This window comes from Ambystoma mexicanum, chromosome 2q (assembly GCF_040938575.1).
Source record: "Ambystoma mexicanum isolate Mex_15411 chromosome 2q, UKY_AmexF1_1, whole genome shotgun sequence".
NCBI lineage: Eukaryota > Metazoa > Chordata > Amphibia > Caudata > Ambystomatidae > Ambystoma > Ambystoma mexicanum.
This window is the reverse complement of record NC_090924.1, coordinates 978,302,365-978,308,951: the sequence shown is the minus strand read 5'-3', so window position 1 is coordinate 978,308,951 and position 6,587 is coordinate 978,302,365. Positions and strand designations below refer to the sequence as shown.

The window sequence follows — 6,587 nt, the reverse complement described above, 5'->3', positions numbered from 1 at the left end:
CTTTTGCCCCTATACCCAGTCAGGATGACCGATTTACACATCAGGACCGCTACAGACCTCCACCAGGCTGAGTTCACTATCTTTCGGGTCCTATCACACACGCTCATGCAACATCTCACTGACAGAGTGGGCGAGACAGGTCGGTGGAGGGCCCACCGCGACAGGATGCCACTGCAATCGGCGAGCACTGGCCCTCAACATTTTTACATCACACGGTTTCATTCGGCCCTCTGACTCTGGCACGTGTTATCCTCCTTGGTCAGTGTTTCCAGACAGGTCGGGTGGTTAACCGACATCACCTCAGACCCCTGGTACCCTTTGTGGGCCTTCCCGCCAGGCAGCACAACGTGGTCAGGGCGTATTGAGGGCAGTCCACCACAGTCACATCAGGAGCCCTGTCTCCCGTTGCCACTCTAGCAACCCCCAAGAGGAGCCAGGACGGTTGCCGGATAAGGGCGCAGTGCCGGTCTATCTCTCTCAGCCCCGTAGACACAGCAAAACTGCTGTCAGGGGACTGTAACACCCTCTGCTGGAGCAGAGAGCCACCTGCCCCCTGTGGCCTTCCCAACCGGTCGTGGTACACCGCTACAGTGGGAATGCACCCTGCTGGGGCTGGATGTGCCCAGGCCGCAAACCCACAAGGGCCTCCACCGTTCCAGGTGACCAACCTGCCTGCCGTGTTGAATCCTGTGGGCGGACTGCACAGACCCCACCAGTTTACCGCTCAACCGTTTCACGCCCTCTTGAACTTGCTTCAAACTTCTTTTCAACTTTCCCTTATGGTATTTGTTGGCCACCAGTCTCGCGCCCGTATTTAGCCTTAGACAGAGTTTACCACACGCTTTGGGCTCCATTCCCAAGCAACCTGACTCCAAGACCTGATCCCGGTGTGCAAGAGGCCGCTATCGGCCTAACACCATCCGCGTGGTGAGACTCGATCAGAAGGACTTGAGTCCCCTGACCAATGCCAGGGAGTCGGTCTTCTGTACACCCCATTTCCCATGCCTGGCCGTTACTGAGGGAATCCTGGTTAGTTTCTTTTCCTCTGCTTAGTAATATGCTTAAATTCAGCAGGTCACCACGTCTGATCTGAGGCTGTGGTCGGGGAGAACAAAGCTCAGGGCAGCTGGCCTGGGGCCCGTACGGGGGGTTGCCACAGCCCTGTGCCTCTGTCCCAATCTGCGACCGAAGCCCACATGGTCACGAGGTCCGCACTCCATGGTCATCCTGCGCCAGCAGCCGTGGGACACCAAAGGCAGCCACACACAGCACAGCCAGGTGCCCTGGGGTAGGATGAAGGTGCGCCAGGCATTTTCAAAGCCTGCTGCCGCCGCCACCACCACCGCATCCGGGGCGCGCCGGCCACCTGGCCCTCCCAAAACCAGCATGAGGCAGGGAAACTGGGGAGGCCAGGACACGTCGGCAATGAGCTTGCGTGCCAGATCCAAGGATCCAGCGACAGTGCTGATCGGGGTCTGACCTTAGGGGGATGAATGGAATGGGGTCCCTGCGACAGCCCCAGCCACACTCCTGGGAGGGAAACCCGGGGCGATTGATGTACAAGCGACCCTCAGACAGGTGTAGCCCCGGGAAAAACCTGGGGCCACATGGTGCGTTTTACATGTTGATCAATGTGTCCTGCAATTCACACCAATTCTCACAGCTAGCTGCGTTCTTAATTGATGCACGAGTCGAGTAATCCACCGCCAAGAGTCACAGTCAACTTTTTTTTTTTGTTCCAGGAGTTGGCATGACCCTGCCAGTGCAGTAGAGGTTGGGGGAGGCAGCACCGCCTATGGCAGGACAGCCCAGCACCCTGTCTAGCTCGGCCGAAACCATTGTGGTTTCAACAAAAAAAAAAATTCTGGTGCTCAGCCTGACCGCCACCGGCAGCAGCACAGCGCTTCCCAGGGGGATGGAGGTAGGCCGCTCCGCCACTTGCACGCCCGGCCCGACCCCTTGGGGTTTGTGGGGGCTGGGAGATGGACAGCAAGGCGGGCCAGAGACAGCACAGACAGGGGGTCGGGTGGGTCCGCTTGAGTCTTCAAACCACAGCCCGGCAGTATAGGGCCCAGCTCCGGGTACCTGGGCAAGAGGGAAGGTCACCCACTGTGCCAGCAAGCCGGGCCATCGCTCGCCCACAGATGTGGGCGGCTGGAACCTTGGCGCCCACCATCAAGTAAGCCAGCTGCACCATGGCTCAGGGCTCATGCCTGGCGTGCCAGGCCCCCGCCTCACTGGGGAGGCGCCCCTCGAGAGCAGTCAGGTTTCCCTCGACTCCCAGCTGCCCCCACTCGGGGCTTCCCTGCTGACTGGGGTGTGCCCACCAATGCCCACCCGCTGGCAGATCAGAGAGAGGAGTGCGCGTCCCCGGCCAGTGCAGAGGCAGGCTCAGTGAGGAGAGGGGGCTTAGCAGGGCTCCCTTTCCGGTGCGTGGTTGGGGACATCCCCAGTAGGTTAACCCAACCCTGCCAGGCATCCCCAGCCATCTACTGGGTCGCGGACCCCTCTCCGGTGGAAGGGAAAGCCCACTCCCTGGCGCCTGGTTGACCACGCGCACCGGACCGCTCTGCGAGAGGTGCCCCGGGCTGTGGGTGTGCAAGTCTGGGATGCAACTGAGGTCGGGCTCATAGCTCCCCCCCCCGCTGCTCCGCTGTTAATGATCCTTCATGCCCCCACCCACAAGCAGATACCATTCACACTCAAATGCCCCATTTCTCCTTCCAAACACACGTTCCAGATTCAAATGCTACCTCCCTCCTGACCTGCATGCCCCATCCTTCCATCCGAACCCACACAAAGACACTAACATCCATCCCTCCATACCTACACCAAGATGCTCCTCCCCTCAGAGCAAGACCCATATGCTTCACCTCTACCTCCAGACTCAACTCGGATGGCGCCATTCGCTCTCTCTCCCTCTATACCCACACCAGATTACCCCATCCCTTCGACACACATACTCCCACCACTCCAATAAACCAACATCCTGCTCTCCAGACAAACATACCCCATCCCTCCATTCACACCCAGATGCCCCCTTCCTTCCCACCAGAGGGCTCCAGCCCTGACCCACATGCTGCACCATTCCCTGACATGCCCCCATCATATGCCCTGTCCCTCCATTCCAGATCAACAATGCCCCCTCCGATCCAGACTCCAAGATGCCCAATCCCTTCCTCAAGACCCATACCATGATGGCCCATGCTCCCTCCACACAGAAAGATGCCCCTATCTGTCCTCCGACCAATGTGCCCCATCCCTCCCTCCAGATGCACACCAATGTGTCCTATGCCTCCCTTCATACCCACAGCAATGTCCCCATCCCTCCCTCAAGACCCACACCCATATGCACCATCCCTTCCTCTCAGACCCACACCAATATGTCCCATCCCTCCCTCTCAGAACCACACCAAGATGCCCCATCTCGTCCTCCACATATTAAGATGCCACTTCCCCTTGCATCAAATGCCCATGTGCCGATCCTGACTCACATGCAGATAGCCCCAGCCACCCCCTCTAAAACCACCCATACTAGTATGCCCCCATCCACCAAGACCCACACCAATGTGCCCTATCCCCTCCTTCCAGACCCACACCAATATGCGACCATCCCGCCCCAGACCAATGTCCCCGTCCCTCCCATCAAATCCACACCAATGTGTCCCCACCACCTCCCTCCAGAGCCACACCAAGATGCCCTGTTCCACTTCCCAACCCACACCTCGATGACCCATGCCACCCTCCAGACCCACTGTGCCCCATCTCTCCTGCCAGAAAAGCACCAATGTGCACCATCCCTCCGCCCAGATACACACCAGTGTGCCCCACTAGCCCCCTCCAGAGCCACACCAATGTGCCCCCACCACCTCCCTCCAGAGCCACACCAAGATGCCCCGTCCAACTTCCCAACCCACACCTAGATGACCCATGCTACCCTCTAGGCCCACTCCCACTGTGCCCCATCTCTCCCTCCAGAAACACACCCATGTGAACCATGCCTCCGCCCATATACACGCCAATGTGCCCCCACCACCTCCCTCCAGAGCCACACCAAGATGCCCGGTCCCACTTCCCAACCCACACCTAGATGACCCATGCCACCCTCCAGACCCACTGTGCCCCATCTCTCCCTCCAGAAACACACCCATGTGCACCATCCCTCCGCCCAGATCCACACCAATGTGCCCCCACCACCTCCCTCCAGAGCCACACCAATGTGCCCCAACCACCTCCCTCCAGAGCCACACCAAGATGCCCCGTCCAACTTCCCAACCCACACCTAGATGACCCATGCCACCCTCCAGACCCACCGTGCCCCATCTCTCCCCCCAGAAACGCAACTATGTGCCCCATCCCTCTGCCCAGATCTACATCAATGTGCCCTCACCACCACCCTCCAGAGCCACAATGTGCCCCCACCACCTCTGGCCAGATCCACACCAATGTGTCCCCACCACCTCCCTCCAGAGCCACACCAAGATGCCCTGTCCAACTTTCCAACCAACACCTAGATGACCCATGCCACCCTCCAGACCCACTGTGCCCCATCTCTCCCTCCAGAAACACACCCATGTGCCCCATCCCTCTGCCCAGATCTACATCAATGTGCCCTCACCACCACCCTCCAGAGCCACACCAATGTGCCCCCACCACCTCCCTCCAGAGCCACACCAAGATGCCACATCCAACTTCCCAACACACACCTAGATGACCCATGCCACCCTCCAGACCCAATGTGCCCCATCTCTCCTTCCAGAGACGCACCCATGTGCCCCCACCACCTCCCTCCAGAGCCACACCAATGTGCTCCCACCACCTCCCTTCAGAGCCACACCAAGATGCCCCGTCCAACTTCCGAACCCACACCTAGATGACCATTGCTACCCTCTAGGCCCACTCCCACTGTGCCCCATCTCTCCCTCCAGAAACACACCCATGTGCCCCCACCACCTCCCTCCAGATCCACACCAATTTGCCCCCACCACCTCCCTCCAGAGCCACACCAAGATGCCCCTTCCAACTTCCCAACCCACACCTAGATTACCCATGCCACCCACCAGACCCAATGCGCCCCATCTCTCCCTCCAGAAACGCATCCATGTGCACCATCCCTCCGCCAAGATCCACACCAATGGGCCCCCACCGCTTCCCTCCAGAGCCACACCAATGTGTCCCCACCATCTACCTCCAGAGCCACACCAAGATGCCCCGTCCCACCCCACACCTAGATGACGCATGCCTCCCTCCAGAGCCACACCAATGTGCCCCCACCACCTCCCTCCAGAGACACACCAAGATGCCCCGTCCCACTTCCCAACCCACACCTAAATGAACCATGCCACCCTCCAGACCCACTGTGCCCCATCTCTCCCTCCAGAAACACACCCATTTGCACCATCCCTCCGCCCAGATCCACAATGTGCCCCCACCACCTCTCTCCAGAGCCACACCCATGTGCCCCCATCTCCGTCCAGAGCCACACCAATGTGCCCCCCACCTCCCTCCAGAGCCACACCAAGATGCCCCGTCCAATTTACCAACCCACACCTAGATGACCCATGCCACCCTCCACACCCACTGTGCCCCATCTCTCCCTCCAGAAACACACCCATGTGCCCCCACCACCTCCCTCCAGAGCCACACCGATATGCCCTGTCCAACTTCCCAACCCACACCTAGATGCCCCATGCCACCCTCCACACCCACTGTGCCCCATCTCTCCCTCCAGAAACACACCCATGTGCACCATCCCTCCTCCGCCCAGATCCACACCAATGTGCCCCCACCACCTTCCTCCAGAGCCACACCAAGATGCCCTGTCCAACTTCCCAACCCACACCTAGATGACCCATGCCACCCTCCACACCCACTGTGCCCCATCTCTCCCTCCAGAAACACACCCATGTGTACCATCCCTCCGCCCAGATCCAGACCAATGTGCCCCCACCAGCACCCTCCAGAGCCACACCAATGTGCCCCCACCACCTCCCTCCAGAGCCACACCAAGATGCCACGTCCAACTTCACAACCCACACCTAGATGACCCATCTCTCCCTCCAGAAACACACCCTTGTGCCCCCACCACCTCCCTCCAGAGCCACACCAAGATGTCCCTTCCAACTTCCCAACCCACACCTAGATGACACATGCCACCCTCCAGACCCATGTGCACTATCCCTCCGCCCAGATCCACACCAATGTGCTCCCGCCACCTCCCTCCAGAGCCACACCAAGATGCCACATCCAACTTCTCAACCCACACCTAGATGACACATGCCACCCTCCAGACCCAATGTGACCCATCTCTCCCTCCAGAAACGCACCCATGTGCACCATCCCTCCGCCCAGATCCACACCAATGTGCCCCCACCAGCTCCCTCGAGAGCCATACCAATGTTTCCCCACCACCTCCCTCCAGAGCCACGCCAAGATGCCCTGTTCCACTTCCCAACCCACACCTAGATGACACATGCCACCCTCCAGACCCAATGTGACCCATCTCTCCCTCCAGAAACGCACCCATGTGCACCATCCCTCCGCCCAGATACACACCAATGTGCCCCCACTACCTCCCTCCAGAGCCA

The 6,587-nt window shown here is 59.6% G+C and overlaps 2 pseudogenes; both read right to left on the bottom strand.

Moving 5' to 3' along the window:
• The window catches only part of LOC138570401 (28S ribosomal RNA), a 3,696-nt pseudogene extending 2,598 nt beyond the window's left edge, over positions 1-1,098 (bottom strand).
• A 466-nt stretch (positions 1,099-1,564) lies between these two features.
• LOC138570383 (5.8S ribosomal RNA) lies at positions 1,565-1,715 on the bottom strand (annotated as a pseudogene).
• Positions 1,716-6,587: the final 4,872 nt, after the last annotated feature.